The sequence below is a fragment of the Schistocerca serialis genome, chromosome 3 (assembly GCF_023864345.2).
Source record: "Schistocerca serialis cubense isolate TAMUIC-IGC-003099 chromosome 3, iqSchSeri2.2, whole genome shotgun sequence".
NCBI classification, from domain to species: domain Eukaryota; kingdom Metazoa; phylum Arthropoda; class Insecta; order Orthoptera; family Acrididae; genus Schistocerca; species Schistocerca serialis.
The window spans coordinates 808,018,288-808,039,455 of record NC_064640.1 but is presented as its reverse complement, the minus strand read 5'-3'; the positions used below and the strand labels follow the sequence as shown (position 1 = coordinate 808,039,455).

At 41.7% G+C, this 21,168-nt stretch overlaps 1 pseudogene; it reads right to left on the bottom strand.

Annotated features, from left to right (window-relative positions):
- Positions 1-96: 96 nt before the first annotated feature.
- On the bottom strand, positions 97-20,998 carry LOC126471237 (T-complex protein 1 subunit eta-like; annotated as a pseudogene).
- Positions 20,999-21,168: the final 170 nt, after the last annotated feature.

Genomic DNA, 21,168 nt, shown 5'->3' with positions numbered 1-21,168 from the left:
CACAACGGCCTCCCAGTAGCTTGTAGCTCTCAATGCCGCCAAAACTACGGCACTCTATTGTCACAGATCCTGTCAGTTTATGATGATTGATTGAAATTACATCGGCCAACCCATGCCGCGGCCTGCAGGAGCATCGCCACCACCTGATTTAGGATTTTTTTCATGGTTTCATCTACAGATAAGACAAGGCAAGCTGCTTCACATGCAGCTGTTAATGTGTTAATCTTGATAACAGCAGGGTCCCAGACACATGCTTCAAAGTTATCACTGATGTCTTCATTGTTGATGTCCACACCATACCAGCAATAACCTTGTGCATGTTTCTGGCGCAGTTTGTTGAGAATGTTAGTTGCATCAAATCCAGCATTATCACACAACTGTCTAGGTATAACCTCCGGAGCCTTTGCAATAGCACCAATCAGCAATTGTTCTTTTCCAGAAATAGTACATGAGTAGTCACGTAACGGTCGACTCAGTTCCATCTCGATTGCACCACCACTTGCAACTACAGAATCATTCTATATTGTACGCTGGACTATCATAATGGCATCATGAAGGGATCTTTCAGTCTCTTCCATGAACTGTTCTGCATCACCCCTCAGTACAATTATACAAGTCTTTGCATTGGGGCAACCAGTAAAAATGTTAAATCTTTCACCACCTACTTGTCTTTCTTCAAAATACTCGCAGCTGCCAAGAACTGAATCTTTCAAGTCATGAGCAGTTGTCATTATGGAACCTCCACAAACCTTCATTGTATGTTTCAGATCCTCTTCCGAGACTGGTCCAGCACGAAACATGTCTCTGTCAGCAAAGTACTGCTTTGCAACATCACGAGTGGGTAGCTTTTTACCTTTGCTCCACTTTTGTGTATTAAATCCAACTTTTCATACAATATATTCCATTCAGCGTCCACCACCTTCTGATATTCCCGTACATTATCCACTCTGATTTCAGCATTGTCCCTTTCAGCTTTGAGCTCCAGTTCAATATTAAGCAGAGCAATTTTGGGGTTTGAATACTTCTTTGGCTACATTTCAAAACCAGCGTATGAAAATGTTTTCTTGAAAGCAATCGCGTGCTACCAACAGCGAATCTTCCAATGCACCTCCTTTCACCTTCTTGATCCCAATCGTATTGAGCGGTAAAAGCTCATCCAGAAGTAAAACAGCATCAACGACCATTTTTGAGAAGAATCCTTTTTGGTGGCTTATTAGCTTTGAACTTAGGGTTGTCGCTGCACATGTCTCTAGGAATGAACGATGTTCAGCTATATTTTTCTTGTCAATCTTTACAGCTAGGGAATTGATTTTATCAACTGCCAGTTGTATAGCTTTACGAAAAGCTTTTATTATAATTCGTGGATGTACACCTTCTTCTACGGATGGTTTAATCTGTTTCAAAAATTCACCAGCCAGCAAAACCGCACTTGTTGTTCCATCGCCTACCTCGGCGTCCTGTGACTTCGCTATGTCAACAAGTGTCTTTGCTGCAGGATGAACTAAAAAAAATGGTTCAAAAGGCTCTGAGCACTATGGGACTTAACTTCTGAGGTCATCAGTCCCCTAGAACTTAGAACTACTTAAACCTAACTAACCTAAGGACATCAAACACACCCATGCCCGAGGCAGGATTCGAACCTGCGACCGTAGCGGTCGCGCGATTCCAGACTGTAGCGCCTAGAACCGCTGGGATGAACAACATCCAGTAATTTCATAATGGTAGCACCGTCATTTTAGATGGTGGACTTTCCATTTTTGTCTACTATGAACTTGTCCATTTCCTTTGGACCAAGTGTTGTTCTGACTGCATCCACAACACTACTGCAAGCAAAACGTTTTATGTTGGGAAATAGTTTCATATTTCATTTATATGCTCCAGTTTCTCAAGCATGAGATCGAAAAGTAGTAGTACGAGATTTTTATATAAATTTGGAATCATCATATTCTTCCATATAATTTGTGTGATGTTCCCGTTTCTTTTCTTTCCTTGTTCTAACAAAACATCTTGTCATCACTAATCCTGTAACTATTCCCGTCATTGTCAAAACTTATTCTCTGGTTAACTTCACTAACACTGCCAGAATCATCAGCTTAGTTATCCCGTGTTTATTCTCCAGTTAGGCGTTATTGCGTATTCATACAACGCGTTTTCCGCGCTATTCCGAGAATAGACCTTGAGCAGCTGCTAACCGGGGACTGTACAACTGACCCTTGGTAGTGTACCGATCTGGCAAAAGTTTTCTGTCAGAATTAAATTTTCTTGGATACACCGAGAAGATTATACAGTCTTTCTTGTTATTTCTGCTAGTCGTTTACTTCCACTCTAGTAGCCTGAGTCTATGGATTTCACTAATAATTACAGCAACACTGATCATTTGCACACACAATCAACCGCATAAACAAAAACAGATTGGCATTCAGCCATTCAGGTTGATTTGGGTCGGCTCGTATAGCCCCGTCTCCTTTTGTCTGCGGGAATTTTTTTTATTTCTAGATGCGACGGGAATTCCATTGGCAGAGACATCACATACACTATGCACGCATTCAAAAATCAACTTATGATTCGTTCAGAAATCAACTTAGAATGCATTCAAAAAACCAACAGGGATGCGCTTCAAAGTCATGTGAATGATTGATAGACCAATATGTGCTGGATGCTAGGCGTTTTGTGAAACAAATTTTTTTCCTTCAAGAATGCGAATTTGGCGCCCTCTCAAATTGCCCAGGGCCGATACCCCGGTTTGCTCCTCCCTCCATAGATCCCGGTTCGACACATCTTATGAACCATAAGTAGAGTCTTGTCACAGTAGCAACGTACTGAGGGATCAAGTCACCTACAGATTACATTATGATCTCTTAAGGAATTTATGTTTTTATGAGTGGGTCAGCAGAGCATCAAATGTTTATTGACACAAAAATAAAAATGAAGATTGGAAAAGTGGACTTAAAAGAGTTAAGTGACACTAAATGGGCCTCTCAATGTGCTTCATGTCTGGCTGTGAAGAATACAGTTGAAGCTGTTATTGTAACCCTACTAAACATTGAGGCAGAAAATTCAGAACGACCTTCAGAAGCATCAGGATTTAGTGCAAAGTTAATTTTTTTTCATTTACGCCTGTTCACATGCTTGCTAGAAATGTGAAAGTAACTATTTGATTTCCTTCAGGGCAAAGACTGATATTGTTGGTGCTATCAAGTTAGCAGAAGCTACAAGAGATCAGTTCAATCAAATGCGTGAATCGACTAAGGTTTCACTTATGTATGGAAAGAAAGTGTGGATGTGGCAACAAAAATAGGTACTGATATTCCTGCAGATTCCTCTTCTCTTGTTAGAATTCGAAAGTTGAAAACATCTGGGGGGAATATTGAGTGATTTGCCGAATAAAGACAGTACAATCAACTGATTTCAAATCTTCAGTATTTGATAAAGTTTTACGTATAATAGACAATGAACTTGAGAGACGCAATATTTCAGATTCTTGGAATAATTAAAGGAATCACTTGTCTAAACCCAAAAAGTGAATATTTTATGTATAAACAAATGTTACTGCCGTTGGCACAAAATTATTCATGCAATACTGAATCGTGGGAGGCGGAAATTAAGACATTAAAAAATCTCATTGGACATGAACAGCAAACTGGAGTGAAGACTATCATTTTACTTGCACTGCTTAAGTTGTCAGAGCAGTACAAAGTCAAATAGCAGTGACTATTCCAGCTTCCTCTGCATCAAGTGAAAGAACTCTTTCATGTATGCAACGTATAAAAAGTTATTCAAGGAATTCAGTGTCTGATGAACGCCTATGTTATTTGTTTATTCTTGCAGTAGTAACAAAGATCATTGACTTGCAAAGAATGGTTGATGATTTCGCCACCAGTCACAACAACAGGAGGATTAATTTATCTTAAAAGTAAGTAAACACCTGTTGTTGTTTTGTGCTACACAGTTTTTCGTTTTTTTCTCAGTGGTATCAATTTTTCTGTTTTCCACCCGAAAGTAAAATGAATGTCCAATCTAAACGCTTGTTTTGAGGCAAAGTTTGTTTTTGTTGTGTGGCATGTCTGGAAATGGGTGTCATTGGTATTGGCGTATGTGATATGCGGACACTATATCGTAGCAGTTTTAGGCAGACAATGTTTTGTGTTTTGGTCTATGGTTCCTACAGATAATGGTATAGGTCGGGCCTAGACTACACAGTTACGATACTGCCACTCTCAGCAAACAATTTTTTTTTGCAATGTTTATGTTGTATCCATTCGAAATCCCCATATTTTCGCGTCCCTCCTGATAGTTTGGAACAGAAAGAAAATGTCAAGCTATCTAGATTTAGAAGAGGTTGGCATAGGAAGTGATGATAGTGAGTTAGCAAAAGATACCCTTGTATTTATGGCCACAGAAATAAACTGAAACCGAAAATGTTGTAGAAATGGAGACTATTAAGTCACTTATGTAAACTGGCTGTCACACAAATGTTTTTAAAAGGCCAGCCATTGTGACCAAGCAGTTCTAGGTACTTCAGTCCGGAACCACTCAACTGCTATGGTCGCAGGTTTGAATCCTGCCTCGGGCATGGATGTGTGTGGTGTCCTCAGATTAGTTAGGTTTAAGTAGCTCTAAGTTCTAGAGGACTGATGACCTCAGATGTTAAGTCCCATAGTGCTCAGAGCCATTTTTTTTAAAATATTTTTGTCCAAGGTGGAATGGTTTTGAGTCTGTTGCTTTAGGCTTAAAATACCAACAAAAAGTCAGAACCAGTCACTGGCTTTATTACATAATTACAATGCATTTCGAAGGTTACTCTGTAATTTTCAGCTGGTACAGGCTCAAATTTTATTGGTTTACATTCCATTTGCCAGCAACAAGTAAAGTCACCATGATGTTTTGAATCTTCTTGCAATTATTTTCTACATCATAAATGTTATCCATATTTATATTACTAAATGACTAACCCAGGGCACACACCCCAAACCCATTTGTAGGTTGCCTATCAAAGAACCTCCAGGGGCAACAAAAATTTGATTTTCTGTATTTTGCGTAGTTATTGACGAACTTCAAAAATTTTAAATGCTGTCACGATCGACTCATTAAGATGTACAACATTCTGTTGAAAGTTTAACACAATAAAGCAACTACTACAGTTAGAAACTGTGTACTTGTCTCGAGGCAACGTGCAAATGCCTGGATATCATTCATCCAGTATTTGAGGTTGAGAGCATGCAGGGACTTCTGGCAAACTTCACACGTAATTTTAAACCTTTTCAAAACTTTGCCTTGTTGACAACCCCCACAAAATGATGACAGGAAAACGTTTATCGCTTACTGCATTTTCACAGCCCATGCACTAAAACGGCATCATCAGGCATGACGTTTTAATATACAGGGGGTCCCAAAAAGAATGACTCGATTTTAAACAGAATTATTTATTAGGAAGAAGGGCTTAAAACAAACAAATTGCATACTAAATTACTCAGAAAAGGCAGACGTTTACAAAAATCCATCATAAATATTCAATATGTCATTAACTGGCTGCATGGACGACATCTAGCTGATAGCCGAATTCATCCGAAACTGAGCGTAATGTGTCTTCTGTCACTGAAGCTCCAGCAGCTGATACTCTGGTTTTTAGTTCATCAATGTCACGAGGTAAGGGAGGAATGTAAACACATTGTTTAACATATCCCCACAGGAAGAAATCACATGGTGTTAAGTCAGGGGACCTAGGAGGCCAAGAGTGTAGAGCCTGGTCTCGCAGTCCTGTACGCCCTATCTAACGTTGAGACATGTTGGTATTGAGGAAACTGTGCATGTTGTTGTGCCAGTGCGGTGGTGCTCCATCTTGCTGATAGATGAAATTGTCAGAGTCAAGTTGTGGGAATAACCAGTTCCGTAGCATTGCAAGATATGATTGTTCTGTCACGGTTTCTTCCTCAAAAAAGTAGTATCCATAAACTTGCTTTGCGAAACAGCACAAAGAACATTCACTTTTGGTGAATCTCATTCGTGTTCAATTGTTTCATGAGGATTTGCGAGCCCCCATATACGCACATTATGACGATGAATCTTACCGCTAATATGGAAAGTTGCCTCATCGCTGAATATCAACTGTGACGTAAAAGTGTCATCTTCCACGTCCTCTAGAATAGCATTGCTAAAGTCCACTAGCTTCACTTTGTCAGTATCTCAGAGAGCTGGTACCAGTTGTAATCGGTATGATTTGAGCGGTAAACGCCACCGTAACACACGCCACACTGTCATGCGCAGTAACGCAACTTCTCGGCTAGCACCACGCGTAGACTAGCGGGGCTCCGCTCAAATGCTCGTCGCATTTTTTCCACTGTTCGTTGAGGAACGCGTGGCCAGCCAGGACTTCTGCCTTTACAGAGGCACCTTGTTTCTTCAAACTGTTTATACCACCGTTGAATGTTCTTTGGTGATGGTGGTTTAGCACGATATCGGATATGAAACATCCGCTGAACTGCGATCACTGATTGAGTACGACTACATTCAATAACACAATACGCCTTCTGTTGCGCGGACACCATATTGCGCGAGACTGGCTGCACGCTGTGGGTCAGCGCTCGTAACGACATCTAGCGAATTTTTTCTGAAACTCTAGACCATGCCGATTACATCTACCGCTGTTTCAGTTACCTAGTGACATTTGTCTCAATATTATTACACGTCAAAATCGGGTCATTCTTTTTGGGACACCCTGTATTACTTCTTTATTGCTAACTCTATTAGCAGCACAATTTGCAGGCCGTACCTACATATATCACTGGATGTAACTGCAAACTTACATGACTGTACGAGAGACAGTTCAGGAGACATGATACCAAGTAGATTTAGCTGCCTGAGAAACTAGCATTTCCTTAAAACGCCGCTCAGCAAAATTTCGTTAGACGTGATGTTTTAATTTGTTAGTTCCTTACTACTAATTCTATTCGCAACATAGGTTGCAGACTGTATCAGTGTAAAGCACTTAATGTAACTACAGAATTGTTGCATGGAACAACATGTACAGTTCATGAGATATGATGGTAAACATTGAGATGTGTGAAAAACTAGCTTTTGCTTCAAATGAGGTGAAAATTACCCAGATTTCATTAATCCAGTAGTTGGTAATGAGAGCACTTAACGACTCCCAACAAATTTTAAGCATAATTTCAAACCTTCCATAACCTTTTTCTCTTCTACATACTTAAAATTAAATATTTAACGCATTAACTCAGTTGTCAAGTAATCAGATGTTTGAAGCTGTTTTATACATGTGAGTTTTATTCTTCCACTGGTTTTTACTAAAACTATACTTGTTACAGCCACTATACGCAGAAATCGACATTGTTTACTGTTTCTCAAGGAAAAATAATGCTAACATGTGCTATTTCAATTTAGTAAAAGGCGACGACATAGGATTTTCAATCTGGCGTGACGAAACAGATGACACCCTTGAGAAAAAAATAGCAAACAGAAGTTCAGTAGAGTGCAAATACATAGAGCCATTCAATGAAATTTTATGTTCCATACAGATTCATAAATGCACAAAATAACTGCAAGTATACAGTGACTATAAATACAAAATACTCAGGTCTAATTTTGATCTGCACTGCAGACCAAAATGACTTTATTGGAGGAATTAAGTATGGTCAATAAATTAATGTTTTAAACTATATTTTGTCCTCCATATTTATTCGTGTGAACTTGAGGCTAGGCTAGGATTGCCATCTGTCCTGATATACCGGAACTGTCACCACTAAGGACCTACTTTGAAATCCTGATAAGACCCAATTTTGTCCCGATTTTGCAAAATACTCTTACGAGCTTGCCTGAAGTACTGAAAAAAGCCATCTGTTAGCACAACTTGTAAATTCAGCCTCAGTTATTTATGTTAATTAGTTTATGCCGACAGGATCCTTTCACAGATGGCATTCCATGTTACGTATCCTGTATCGACAATGAAAGTGCCATCATTCGAGAAAGCACCAGATTTCTACAGTAGTACGGTGCTGGAACTATTCAAACAGCGCCACGCTGTTAAAAGTGTTTCCTGTGGATATAAAAGGCGTGAAGTGTACTAAAGTAGTACTGTCGACTGTTTACCGTCTAATTAACTTATCATCTTATCATAGCTCACGAAAATGACCAAGAATGGAAAGAGAAACTGTCACCTTTCGGATGATTACACAAAAGAGTGGTCTTTTGTCAAGAAAGGACGTATGGATTAGGAAGCGTTGTGTGACATTTGTAGCTGTTTTATCTCAGCAATTCACGAAGGTAAGGCAGATATGAGGCATCGCTCTTCTACTAAGAATCATACAAACAGGTTTGCGGTGGCATCGGCATCAAAGCTTATTTCTGCATTCATGATTGAAGAAGATACCAAGGAAGAGTCGCTCGTTGTTGCTGTCGAAATTACAACGGCCAGGCGTCAGGCGTCAATGCTTTAGTTCTCTTGACTGTATCACAAACCTGAAAGCTGCAATGTACTCTGACTCCAAAGTCGTCACGATGCAGTCTACAGCCAGGCCCAAAACTAGGGCTATTGTTAAAAATATTCTCGCGCCATACTCCATGTCCGAATGTATAAAACAATTTGCAAGAAGTTACATTTTCCGGCTTAGGCACCGATGCTTCGAACCACAAGGCTGAAAAGATGTTTCCTTTAGCCGTTCAATACTTCGCTAAAACTTACGGGATCCAACAGAAGGTACTAAAGTTTGATTTGCTGAGTTAGGAAACATGGGAGACAATTGGAAGGTTTCGTCTCGACACTTTAAGTCAACTGCAAATTCCATTAGATTAATTAATCGCTTTTTGTGGAGGCAGTACCAGTACCAACTTCGGAGGGTTTCATTGACGTGGCCAGCGGAATGTGTTTCACCAAATTAAAGAACTAGGATAAAATGTAGTATTAATTGCTTGCCCTGTCCAAACTCTCCTCAATACTAAGTGCTGCTGGAGTCTTAACTGTCGACACTGAAATAATCGTCATGAAAATATTTAATTATTTTCAATATACACGGTAAGGACAGAAAAGCTGAAAGAGTTCTGCTTATATGTTGATGTCAATCACCAGGCTCTTCTGTCTCATTCAAAAACAAGATGGCTGTCCTTAATGTCCGCAGTTGAGAGAATTCTTAAGCTTTGTGTTCCATGAAAAGAGTTTTTTTAACGCCTAAGACAGACCACCTAAAATAATTTCAGGTTCTTTCGGTGTGAAGGAAATAAACTCTCGATAATTGAAATAAGAAATATATTAATCGACACTCAAAAACGCCTGAATGAAAGAAAGACCGAATTTTAGTGGCACACAAACCAATATGAATTTGAACTAAACTAACCAAGAAATATTTAATTCGATTTCGAAATTTGAGGAGAAGACAATGGCTTTGTGAGTCACAGCATTTGATTGCTTAGAAAAATGGACTATTTCTTTTAATTGATACCACGTATTTGATAGGATTATATTATCTGACGATTGAAAACACCATTATATGACTAAAATGGCGTGAGGGTTTCAGGGGACAATTTATTGTTTTCAGGAACATATATTTCAGAAGAGCTTTTTAGAAACTAAACGTGACTCGGAGAGTGGGAGTCTAAACACTCCATGGATTTACTTTCTTCAGGAAACAGAAAATCCTGTACGCAAATGCCAATTGCTAAAATTAGATGAATATTTGTTTTCTATTCTCTCACACTGTGCCACTGTTGAAAGAGTATTTTCACTAATGACGGCCCACTGGACTGATGAAAAAATGGACTGATGAAAAAAATCGCCTGCTGCCAGGAACTGTGGCAGTCTTACAGTTCCAGTTTAACTACAAGTTGACTTGCGTGGAGTTTTAGAAATACTTAAAAGCGGAGAAAAGACTTGGCGAAAAACGTGTAATCCTCCGAAAAATATGATGTACCAACTGCTTCTGCCACAACTAGTTCTATGTAACTGTGTTCTAAATAAAAAGTAATTATATTCAATAAAATTTTTACCTCATTTCTACACCCTCAGCTCAGAGTATTCAAACGAGGTCTCAGACAGGTGTGGCAACCCTGGGGCTGCTCCACCTGTTTTATACTCTGGCCTTCGACCATAGATACTAGTGGTCGAAGACTCTGGTTCCAGTTTCACCCTTGGCCCACGCATGGCATACTGCAGCCGTCACTGTGCAATGCGTTTTTACCTATGCGAATTATTTAAAAATTGATGCAATGATTTACTTAATTTGATGCAACGCATTAAGTATGATAGATAGCAAAAAGAAATTCACTTCTTTATCGAGTGAAGACAGACACAAGCATTTGGTGAGCAGTACAGCCGTAACAAAAGCCGCATCGGCACGGAATGCAGAGACCACACCTGTAGCAACGAAAGGGTTAATAAATGAATAACATTAGGTTGGCGTATAAGTTCTTAGTGTTTTTGTTTTGCATTTTTGTATTCCAGTTGCTATGGGTTTTGTTTATCTACTGTCGTTTTTTATTTGTATTTCATTGTTGCTATCTGAGCTTGCATATTGTCATTTTGTCATTTGAAGATAGTGGAGGATGTGCCAAGCAAAGAAATCGGAACATTTCCGACATTTTCTTCTGCCTGAGGTCAGTAGATGGGTAACAGCAGCGGAGGCAGCCAGAAACATTTGCACCTTGGATGGGTATAATGCCATTAGACAGAGCACGGAAAGAAAAGGAGGATCATTTTGACATTAGTGAGTCTCCACGTTCAGGAAGAATTTCGAGATTTGATAAGATCGTTTAAATGCATAAATCCACAATACTCCATGTCAGTGTACCCTCGTGAACTGGAAACTGTGATGAACTGTGAACATTCCACCATCGTGCAACATTTGCATGAAATGGGGAAGGTTTAAAAATCAGATGTATTGTTACCGCATTCTCTCAGTCAGAATCACGATAATCAGTGGGTGGCCATATGTGCATCTCTGCTTGCTCGTCATCAATTGGCTTGTGGAAAATACCAACTATTCCTATCCTGTATCGTTACCGGTGACGAGAAATGATGTCTTTATGCTAACACAAGCAAGAGAGAGGAATAATTGAGCCCAAACAATGCAGCAACTCCCCGTACAAAGAGCTATGTGCATCCATAAAGGATGATGTAATGCATCCGGTGGAACAGCGGCAGTGTGGTGCATTACAAATCACTTCCCCGAAGTGTAACCACCATTGCTGGCCATTTATTGTCAACAACTGAGACATCTTGCAGACACAAATCAAGAACAATGACCACGAAGACAGCATGGTACTCCACGAGAACGACCGCCCACATTCTGCTGACTGACAACAAGACTATACAGGAGTTGGGTCGGGAAGTCATTCTGCACCCACCTTACCCTCCTGATCTTGTGCCCTCAGATTTTCACCTTTCCTGCTGTCTATCTAACAACCTTCAAGGAACTACCTTTCCAGATGAAAATGCACTTCAAACATGGCTTGTTGTGTTCTTCGCCTCAGAATCACGTGATTTTTATGGTTCCAGAATTGAAAAGTTACCCCAGTGTTGGCAGACTGTTGTAAATAGTGAAAGAGAATACACACTGAAGCACCAAAGAAACTGGTGTAAGCACGTGTATTCAAATAAAGAGATATGTAAACAGGTAGAATATGGCACTGCGGTCAGTAACACCCATATAAGACAACAAGTGTTTGGTGCAGTTGTTAGATCGGCTACTGCTGCTACGAGACTGGAATAGAAAGGAGAACCGATAGAGGTACTCAAGGTACCCTCCGCCACACACCGTCAGGTGGCTTGCGGAGTATGGATGTAGATGTAGATGTAGATGGCAGGTTATCAAGATTTAAGTGAGTTTGTATGTGGTGTTACAGTCAGTGTACGAGCGATGGGACACAGCACCTCTGAGGAAGCGATGAAGTGGGGATTTTCCTGTAGGACCATTTCAAGAGTGTACTGTGAACATCAGGAATCCAGTAAAACATCAAATCTCTGACATCGCTGCAGCCATAAAAAGATCCTGCAAGAACGATACCAACAACAACGGAAGAGAACCATTCAATGTGACATTGGTGCAACCCTTCCGCAAATTGCTGCAGATTTCAGTGCTGGGCCATCAACAAGTGTCAGTGTGTGAACCATTCAATGAAACATCATCGATCTGGGCTTTTGGAGCTGAAGGCCCACTCGTGTATCCTTGATGACTCCAATACACAAAGCTTTACACCTCGCCTGGGCCTGCCAACACCAACAATGGACTGTTGATGACTGGAAACATTTTGCCTGGTCGGACGAATCTCGTTTGAAATTGTATCAAGCAGATTGACATGTAGGAGTATGGAGACAACCTCATGAATCCACGGACCCTGCATATCAGCAGGGGACTGTTCAGGCTGGCGGAGGCTCTGTAAGGGTGTTGAGCATGTGCAGTTGGAGTGATATGGGACCTCTGATGTATCTAGATATGACTCTGACAGGTGACATGTACATAAGCATCCTGTCTGATCACCTTCATCCATTCATATCCATTCTGCATTCCGACTGACTTGGGCAATTCCAGCAGAAAAATGCAACATGACACACGTCCAGACTTGCTACAGTGTGGCTCCAGGAACGCTCTTCTGACTTTAAACACTTCCACTGACCACCAAACTCCCCAGAAATGAATATTATTAAGCATATCTGAGATGGCTTGCAACGTGCTGTTGAGAAAAGATCTCCACCCCCTCGTACTCTTACGGACAGCCCTGCAGGATTCATGGTGTCAATTCCCTCCAGCATTACTTGAGACATTAGTTGAGTCTATGCCATGTCGTGTTGTGACACTTCTGCGATCTCGCAGGGGGCCCTGCATGATAATAGGCAGTTTCTTTGGCTCTTCAGTGTATTATTTCTGGCTACAGTGTTCTTTATATCTATCCAATGTGTTTATTAAACTTATGGAAAAACGCTGCAAACTTATGCACCAACTCAACAATAATGAGAGAAATGATTGGACTTAGACTTACTTTCGAATGTGAGAGACTTCTTATTGATTTTATTCTGGCTGGAGGCGGTAACTGATATCTGTTGGCATTCCATGATCCCTTCACTACAGCATACAGAATTCGAATGACAAAACTCACACAATTGGAATAATAATAAGAGTGAGGGGGGGGGGGGGCAAGGTGACCTTGATTTTGGAGTAAAAACTGGCACAATGGACGAGCGACTTTCAATTTACCACCATCTTTATGTCACGCAATTGCCCGAGATGCATGGGCATCAGATTGGAGGCTTATACTGACATTTGAAAGGCATTAAGTTACATCCTGACAAATGTACCACACACAAGTGCCCCAGAGGTGTGGGTGGAGATCAGGCTATTCCATCACCTTGAATTTGACTCTTAAATGAACCCTACCATTCTTCTGAGGTGCATGTACTTATCTAAATGCTGACTTAAATGTCACCATAGCTCTCACGAGTCAGCCTCAAAAACTAAAGACTCAACATCTAGCATTCATATTTAGTCTTACATTATTTTTACATTTCCACCAGTTTCCCAGCCCTGATAGAATGGCATTGACAAGCTAACCAATCAATCCAGCCTTCCAAGCCCTAAATATATGGATGCAGCAATAATTTTGATTGATTCTGATTATTTTTGCATGTGACCTCATCCATCACATCCCCATTCCTGGATGTGCCAACCACCACACACATTTTTCAGATAGTAAGTCCTACAAGTATCAAATGTGGCAAGGTTGAGCATGTTACCTCTCGCCAATGCATTTTGCCTCTCGCTGAAGTGCTCAGTTTGTTTGTGAAGCATGTGTAGTCACATCTCACCTTCTTAAAGACCTTCTGCCACAACCTCTACTGTCAGTCAAAACAAATAGCCAACTCCGTAGCTGAGCTGCCCCACAAATGCTCCCACTGTTAGTGCTTCCAACCCGATGCTTAGCAGTGCAGCAGATGTATTGGCCAGCATGCCATCATCAAATGCACTGTTGACTGTGAGCAATGAGCTAACTACCAAGTCAAGCATCTTTTTGCCTCTTTAGTTTGCCGAGAGAGATTTGCAAGGCCAGACTCAACAGAAACTAAAAAAAGAAAAAGTTAAAAACTTGCGTGTAACAGTAACCCACAAACAAATTCTCTAAATCTTCTATCGATACCAGAGTTAAGGTGTACACCTATGTACACATAATCACAACTGGTCTCCACAATATCTTTTTTACAGAAGGAACTGATAACAGGTACCAAACAAATTTTCAGACTGAAACTCCTGATTAATTTGTATAGCAGAAAGACACACACACACACACACACACACAGATATATATATATATATATATATATATATATATATATATATATATATATATATATATACAGGGTGTTACAAAAAGGTACGGCCAAACTTTCAGGAACCATTCCTCACACACAAAGACAGTATGTCACACATGACCACATAACATATTTTCTTTATTTGTGTGTGAGGAATGTTTCCTGAAAGTTTGGCCGTACCTTTTTGTAACACCCTGTATATATACAGGATGTTAGAGCTCATTTTATTACTTCTCTTCAAATCACATTAATCACGGAATGGAAACACACAGCAACAGAACGTATCAGCGTGACGTCAAACACTTTGTTGCAGGAAATGTTCAAAATGTCCTCCGTTAGTGAGGATACATGCATCCACCCTCCGTCGCATGGAATCCCTGATGCGCTGATGCAGCCCTGGAGAATGGCGTATTGTATCACAGCCGTCCACAATACGAGCACGAAGAGTCTCTACATTTGGTAACGGGGTTGCGTAGACAAGAGCTTTCAAATGCCTCCATAAATGAAAGTCAAAAGGGTTGAGGTCAGGAGAGCGTGGAGGCCATGGAATTGGTCTGCCTCTACCAATCCATCGGTCACTGAATCTGTTGTTGAGAAGCGTATGAACACTTCGACTGAAATGTGCAGGAGCTCCATCGTGCATGAACCACATGTTGTGTCGTACTTGTAAAGGCACATGTTCTAGCAGCACAGGTAGAGTATCCCGTATGAAATCATGATAACGTGCTCCATTGAGCGTAGGTGGAAGAACATGGGGCCCAATCAAGACATCACCAACAATGCCTGCCCAAACGTTCACAGAAAATCTGTGTTGATCACGTGATTGCACAATTGCGTGCGGATTCTCGTCCGTCCACATATGTTGATTGTGAAAATTTACAATTTGATCATGTTGGAATGAAGCCTCATCCGTAAAGAGAACATTTGCACTGAAATGAGGGTTGACACATTGTTGGATGAACCATTTGCAGAAGTGTACCCGTGGAGGCCAATCAGTTGCTGATAGTGCCTGCACACGCTGTACATGGTACGGAGACAACTTGTTCTCCCGTAGCACTCTCCATACAGTGACGTGGTCAACGTTACCTTGTACAGCAGCAACTTCTCTGACGCTGACATTAGGGTTATCGTCAACTGCACGAAGAATTGCCTCGTCCATTGCAGGTGTCCTCGTCGTTCTAGGTCTTCCCCAGTCGCGAGTCATAGGCTGGAATGTTCCGTGCTTCCTAAGACGCCGATCAATTGCTTCAAACGTCTTCCTGTCGGGACACCTTCGTTCTGGAAATCTGTCTCGATACAAACGTACCGCGCCACGGCTATTGCCCCGTGCTAATCCATACATCAAATGGGCATCTGCCAACTCCGCATTTGTAACCACTGCACTGACTGCAAAACCACGTTCGTGATGAACACCAACCTGTTGATGCTACGTACTGATGTACTTGATGCTAGTACTGTAGAGCAATGAGTCGCATGTCAACACAAGCACCGAAGTCAACATTACCTTCCTTCAATTGGGCCAACTGGCGGTGAATCGAGGAAGTACAGCACATACTGACAAAATTAAAATGAGCTCTAACATGGAAATTAAACGTTTCCGGACACATGACCACATAACATATTTTCTTTATTTGTGTGTGAGGAATGTTTCCTGAAAGTTTGGCCGTACCTTTTTGTAACACCCTGTATATATACAGGATGTTACAAAAAGGTACGGCCAAACTTTCAGGAAACATTCCTCACACACAAATAAAGAAAATACGTTATGTGGACATGTGACTGGAAACACTTAATTTCCATGTTAGAGCTGATTTTAGTTTCGTCAGTATGTGCTGTACTTCCTCGATTCACCGCCAGTTGGCCAAATTGAAGGAAGGTAATGTTGACTTCGGTGCTTGTGTTGACATGCGACTCATTGCTCTACAGTACTAGCATCAAGCACACCAGTACATAGCATCAACAGGTTAGTGTTCATCACGAACGTGGTTTTGCAGTCAGTGCAATGTTTACAAATGCGGAGTTGGCAGATGCCCATTTGATGTATGGGTTAGCACTGGGCAATAGCCGTGGTGCGGTACGTTTGTATCGAGACAGATTTCCAGAACGAAGGTGTCCCGACATTAAGACGTTCGAAGCAACTGATCGGCGTCTTAGGAAGCACGGAACATTCCAGCCTTTGACTCGTGACTGGGGAAGACTTATAATGACGAGGACACCTTCAATGGACGAGGCAATTCTTCGTGCAGTTGACGATACCCCCAATGTCAGCATCAGAGAAGTTGCTGCTGTCCAAGGTAACGTTGACTATGTCACTGTATGGAGAGTGCTACTGGAGAACCAGTTGTTTCAGTACCATGTACAGCGTGTACAGGCACTATCAGCAACTGATTGGCCTCCACGGGTACACTTCTGCGAATGGTTCATCCAACAATGTGTCAATCCACATTTCAGTGCAAATGTTCTCTTTACGGATGAGGCTTCATTCCAACATGATAAAATTGTAAATTTTCATAATCAGCATGTGTGGGCTGACTAGAATCCACGTGCAATTGTGCAATCACGTCATTGACACAGATTTTCTGTGAACGTTTGGGCAGGCATTGTTGGTGATGTCTTGATTGGGCCCCATGTTCTTCCACCTACGCTCAATGGAGCACGTTATCATGATTTCATACGGGATACTCTACCTGTGCTGCTAGAACATGTGCCTTTACAAGTACAACACAACATGTGGTTCATGCACGATGGAGCTCCTGCACATTTCAGTCGAAGTGTTCATACGCTTCTCAACAACAGATTCGTTGACCGATGGATTGGTAGAGGCGCACCAATTCCATGGCCTCCACGCTCTCCTGACCTCAACCCTCTTGATTTTCATTTATGGGGGCATATGAAAGCTCTTGTCTACGTAACCCTGGTACCAAATGTAGAGACTCTTTGTGCTTGTATTGTGGACGGCTGTGATACAATACGCCATTCTCCAGGGCTGCATGAGCACATCAGGGATTCCATGTGACGGAGGGTGGATGCATGTATCCTCGCTAACAGAGGACATTTTGAACATTTCCTGTAACAAAGTGTTTGAAGTCACGCTGGTACGTTCCGTTGCTGTGTGTTTCCATTCCATGATTAATGTGATTTGAAGAGAAGTAGTAAAATGAGCTCTAACATGGAAAGTAAGCGTTTCCGGACACATGTCCACATAAAATATTTTCTTTCTTTGTGTGTGAGGAATGTTTCCTGAAAGTTTGGCCATACCTTTTTGTAACACTCTGTATATATAAGACACTTCTTTCTACCTACACCCCAACCGTCTTCCAACCTACCCAACAGCCTTCCGTGCACTTCGTCAACCTTCCTTGCACACCGTCTATCAGTCAGCAATGGTAAATAACCGCCCAAATAATGGCACTGACTTTACATTTTTATATGTTAATGGCTTCATCTGAGAGAAGCAGTGGTACAGTGCTATGTCACAAACAAGAACATAGACACACTAGTAGTTATGGAAGTTAAAGCCAGCCCAGTCCACTAAGCCTATGCTCCGGTAAGATGATTCATCATTTCTCTACCAAAAAAACTCCAGCTGCACTGGAGTAATTATCTTAAACAGAGAAGGATCAGAACTACACCTAAACTCCTAATCTATCTACATCTACATATATACTCCGCATGCCACCCAGCAGTGTGTGACGGAGGGCACTTTATGTGCCACTGTCATTACCTCCCTTTCCTGTTCCAGTCGCGTATGGTTTGCGGGAAGAACGACTGCCGGAAAGCCTCCGTGCGCGCACATATCTCTCTGATTTTACATTCCTGATCTCCTCGAGAGGTATAAATAGGAGGAAGCAATATATTCGATACCTCATCCAGAAACGCATCCTCTCGAAACTTGGACAGCAAGCTACACCACGATGCAGAGCGCCTCTCTTGCAGAGTCTGCCATTTGAGTTTGCTAAACATCTCCGTAACGCTATCACGCTTACCAAATAACCCTGTGTCGAAATGCGCCGCTCTTCTTTGGATCTTCTCTACCTCCTCCAACCCGACCTGATACGGATCCCACACTGATGAGCAATACTCAAGTATAGGTCGAATGAGTGTTTTGTAAGCCACCTCCTTTGTTGATTTCTAAGGACTCTCCCAATGAATCTCAACCTGGTACCCGCCTTACCGACAATTAATTTTATATGAGCATTCCACTTCAAATCGTTCTGCACGCGTACTCCCAGATATTTTACAGAAGTAACTGCTACCAGTGTTTGTTCCGCTATCATATAATCATACAATAAAGGATCCTTCTTTCTATGTATTCGCAATACATTACATTTGTCTATGTTAAGGGTCAGTTGCCACTACCTGCACCAAGTGCCTATCCGCTGCAGATCTTCGTGCATTTCGCTGCAATTTTCTAATGCTGCAACATCTCTGTATACTACAGCATCATCCGCGAAAAGCCCCATGGAACTTCCGACACTATGTACTAGGTCATTTATATATATTGTGAAAAGCAATGGTCCCATAACACTTCCCTGTGGATGTCTGTAGACATCTCTCCAATGTGAACAACATGCTGTGTTCTGTTTGCTAAAAACTCTTCAATCCATCCACACAGCTGGTCTGATATTCCGTAGGCTCTTACTTTGTTTATCAGGCGACAGTGCGGAACTGTATTGAACGCCTTCCGGAAGTCAAGGATAATGGCATCTACCTGGGAGCCTGTATCTAATATTTTCTGAGTCTCATGACAAATAAAGCGAGTTGGGTCTCACACGATCGCTGTTTCTGGAATCCATGTTGATTCCTACAGAGTAGATTCTGGGTTTCCAGAAACGACATGACACACGAGCAAAAAACATGTTCTACAATTCTACAACAGATCGACGTCAGAGATAAAGGTCTATAGTTCTGCGCATCTGCTCGACGACCCTTCTTGAAGATTGGGACTACCTGTGCTCTTTTCCAATCATTCGGTACCTTCCGTTCCTCTAGAGACTTGCGGTACACGGCTGTTAGACGGGGGGCAAGTTCTTTCTCGTACTCTGTGTAGAATCGAATTGGTATCCTGTCAGGTCCAGTGGACTTTCCTCTGTTGAGTGATTCCAGTTGCTTTTCTATTCCTCTGACACTTACTTCGATGTCAGCCATTTTTTCGTTTGTGCGAGGATTTAGAGAAGGAACTGCAGTGCGGTCTTCCTCTGTGAAATAGCTTTGGAAAAAGGTGTTTAGTGTTTCATCTTTACGCGTGTCATCCTCTGTTTCAATGCCATTATCACCCTGGAGTGTCTGGATATGCTGTTTTGAGCCACTTACTGATTTAACGTAAGACCAGAACTTCCTAGGATTTTCTATCAAGTCTGTACATAAAATTTTACTTTCGAATTCACTGAACACTTCATGCATAGCCCTCCTTAATGCTAACTTTGACATCGCTGAGCTTCTGTTTGTCTGAGAGGTTTTGGCTGCGTTTAAACTTGCAGTGAAGCTCTCTTTGCTTTCGCAGTAGTTTCCTAACTTTGTTGTTGAACCACGGTGGGTTTTTCCCGACCCTCACAGTTTTACTCGGCACGTACCTGTCTAAAACGCATTTTACGATTGCCTTGAACTTTTTCCAAAAACACTCAACATTGTCAGTGTCGGAACAGAAATTTTCGTTTTGATCTGTTAGATAGTCTGAAATCTGCCTTCTATTACTCTTGCTAAACAGATAAAGCTTCCTTCCTTTTTTTATACTCCTATTTACTTCCATATTCAGGGATGCTGCAACGGCCTTATGATCACTGATTCCCTGCTCTGCGCTTACAGAGTCGAAAAGTTCAGGTCTGTTTGTTATCAGTAGGTCCAAGATGTTATCTCCACGAGTCTGTTCTCTGTTCAATTGCTCGAGGTAATTTTCGGATAGTGCACTCATTATAATGTTACTCGATGCTCTGTCCCTACCACCCGTCCTAAACATCTGAGTGTCCCAGTCTGTATCTGGTAAATTGAAATCTCCACCTATGACAATAACATGTTGAGAAAATTTATGTGAAATGTATTCCAGATTTACTGCCACTAATGCTGCTGAGTCGGGAGGTCGGTAAAAGGAGCCAATTATTAACCTAGCTCGGTTGTTGAGTGTAGCCTCCCCCCATAATAATTCACAGGAACTATCCACTTCTACTTCACTACAGGATAAACTACTACTAACAGCGTCGGTAGGTTTTCTGGCTTTACTGCCCGACATGACAGCGACGACTCTCCGATGTCACGTCGGGAAGTAAAGCCGGAAAACCTACCGACGATACATACATTATGTTAAAAAGGTTTATATGTTAAGATCAATGGACGACTTAGAGGAGAATTGGAGCGATAGGAATGTGGATCAGAATGCTCAAGGTGGGGATTCTATAAGTGTTGGATCAGTAGAACGTGTGAATGATAATGCAAGGGAGGTAGAATCTGTAGATCGCGTTACTGCAATCCAACTCCCAGTTCATAGCCACACACCGTCCTCTGGCATCCCAACGAGAGGGCCTCAGCAGCTTCCTATCGTGACTACAAAGACTAGCTGACAAAGAGCACAGTAAAAACCTTCTACAAATGTGCAATATTTTTCAAAGGTGCGCTATTGACCCTCTCCACCTCCTTGAAATATGACTCCCTCCATTCTAGAAATCCCCTGCCCTCTGCAGCCCTACTCTGCACTGCCATCTCGGTTGAGTCCACAGGCCGACGAAGGCACCGCGGACGCTCCTGAGCTCACGAAACGGCCGAATCTGCAGTTGTACCACAATTCTCTCCCACACAACGGCCTCCCAGTAGCTTGTAGCTCTCAATGCCGCCAAAACTACGGCACTCTATTGTCACAGATCCTGTCAGTT